This window comes from Cupressus sempervirens, chromosome 2, assembly GCF_028749045.1.
Source record: "Cupressus sempervirens isolate cs-2001-9-10 chromosome 2, ASM2874904v1, whole genome shotgun sequence".
NCBI classification, from domain to species: Eukaryota; Viridiplantae; Streptophyta; class Pinopsida; order Cupressales; family Cupressaceae; genus Cupressus; species Cupressus sempervirens.
This window is the reverse complement of record NC_143119.1, coordinates 780,218,585-780,221,424: the sequence shown is the minus strand read 5'-3', so window position 1 is coordinate 780,221,424 and position 2,840 is coordinate 780,218,585.

Sequence of the window (2,840 nt, the reverse complement as noted above, 5' to 3'; positions counted from 1 at the left end):
TGTTTCAAAAGTGACAATGGTGGATCAAGGTTTAGAAGTTTAAGTGAAATAGTTGATGAATACTTATCGTGATAGGCACTTGCAAGTGTCAAGAGTCTTCTCTATACTAGAGAAAGGACAAGAAGAATGAGTCTTGTGATTGTACACTCAGATTTTCACTTCTCTAAACCATTCTATCCAAGGTATCCCATAGATTGAGAAGCTTGGATGGCATCCTAGAGATCCCTATTCATGGAGTGCAAATGAATGCAATGAGAAATAAGATGGCTCTTAGCTAAGCCTAATGAATGTAGCCCCTTGCAAATAAACCATGAAATGGGAGATTCTAAGACAAGAGAAAGAATTCTATTGTCCAAGAACTTCCATAGAATGTAATGCAACAATGCAACTAGCTAAATGAGATGGAAAGAATGCAATTAAACTAGAAATATGAGAGTGTTACAAATCCTTCTAATTAAACTATGTGAGCTATTCTATTGCACAAAAGAAACTAAGCTAGTCTTCTTATGCAAGAATTAGAGAGAGTATAGAAGTTATACACAAATGTTCCAAGAAACCTATAGAAAAACCTGCAGCATAACAATAATTCAAATTTGGATCCTTAGATGAGGAGGGAGCTCTTCTTCGTAAAGATGTACAGACAATAGAGATCAAGATTTAAAGGGATATGATCAAGGGTGGGGGTTGACTTTTAGCATGATCCATGCACAAGATCACCTCCACCAATGAGAAAGAGTTGACTTTTGCACCTTAATGTGAGACAAAAAAGTCTTTTATTTCATTTTTCAAATCGAGAAAAATGCTTTATGTGTGCAACTTACAATAAGGGGGTGAAAGGGGTCTTTTATTTAATTAAATGGGGGCATGTTCCTTTTAATTAAATATGAACTTAGGATCTAGTGGTCAATCCGTAGGATAAAATCAAATTAATTAATTTTTAAAGATTTGGTCTAAGCAAATAATTAAATAATTTAGCCAAAATACTGAGAAGGTGGCTAATAGTCTAGGTGGCCATTTTTGGGTGATTACATTTTCCCCTCATTGACTAATGTGTGATCGATCTGAGAACACATTATGTCAAAGAATGAAGAAGCCAAGTAGGAAAAAGTAGATATAGAGATTTGATTCTAAAGAATAAAATGTAGAGCAAGATAGCAAATTTTGAGTGCGCAACCTGGTAGCAACAGTATTGGACACTAGGAGAGATAGATGATATCAGAACTTAAGAAGAGTACTAACATCAATCAAAGTAGATAGATCAAGAGAAAACAAAAAGGTCAAGCATATGCTCCTGAGAAATAGATAGCCATAGCAAGCAAGCAATTTGCAATGATAATAGAATACTCTTGTCCCCATGGGATCAAAATCAAAATGAGGTATAGGGGATACATAAATGAGCAAGATATGATCAAATAGAGATAAAACAAGGTCCATGATGATAGATATGTGATTAAAACCCAAGAGTGACCATGAAGAAGTAATAGAATGCCCTAGTTTGACTAAAGTTGACCAAGAAGGATAAAGTATTAAAACTAGATCAAATTCCATAAAAGTAAGAGATGGAAGCAAAATGAAATGAATTGAAATGGGTAAGAAACATGGAAATGATGATGCCCCAATGAGATTCAAAGATTGGGCCTCAAAAGGTCAACCAACTGCATAGAAGTAGGTGGAATTTTAAAATGCAATTTTGACCATCAAAATGAACTTAGATTTTGATTTAGATCCTAAAAATAGATCTAGGATGTTGAAATTATTTAGGGGTGCAATTTTCGCTCGATTCCAAGGTGCAATTTTTGCTCGATTCCAAGGAGTTCAAAAATTAGGTCAAAATGGGATCAAAAGGCTATATAAGTGGTCCAAGTGTCATTTTCAATGCATTTATCTTTTTTCAATTTGAGAGCTTTGGAGTGTTTTGAGAGAGATAAAAGTGGCTTAGGAAAGGACCTTTTAATACAGAGGCATTGGTTTAAGTGCGATTGGTTGCACAACCAACCTCCAAAAAATGGTGCCCCAGTAAATCATCAAAAATATTGAGCATTTTAGTTATTTTTTGCATGTTTTGGACATGTTTTACTCATTTTAAAATAGTTTTGTGTGTAATATCATGCGATAATTTCAAAGTATCACATGCCTTTTATGGAAACTATTGTGTGATACTTTTGGCAATGACAAAGTATCGCATGAGTATCTTATGAGAACTACCCATTAGTTGTGTGATATAGTGTGAAGGATTGCATGAGCACAAAGTATCACACACGTATAATGAAAAGTATTGCACGATACTAGATCAGCTAGAAGTATCATGCATACCTAATTCGATAAATTTCACATGTTTTGAAGCATGATTTGGTCATGCTGATTTTGATTTCTCATTTCCTTAGATATTTAGATCCATCATGGTTGGTATTGATGCACTTTGTCCATTATTTTGGTTATACAAATGGTGTTTCCTACATTGATCATCAGATCCATCTAGATTGTGATGATAGAGAGGTACTTTATATCATGGGGTTTAGTTGGTTGTTATAGATTCCCCTTTTTCGGTCAAACCATGACCTACTTATAGTGTTGGTAGAGTGAGGGCACAATGAGCATAACACTTGTCAACTTTGATTTATTTTCAATATTCAATTCTTTCAAAATAGACTTGGTAATCCATATAGCTTTAGATTTTTCTTTTCCTTTGGATTACTTAGGACACATTTCTTCAACGATAGATTTAGAAACCATATTTGCTTTGATTTCACTTTTTGAATGGCGGACCTTTGTGGTCTCTTGGATATTTATTCTTTCTGTCCATTCACATTTTGATCAAATAGGACATTGTGATCTTCATT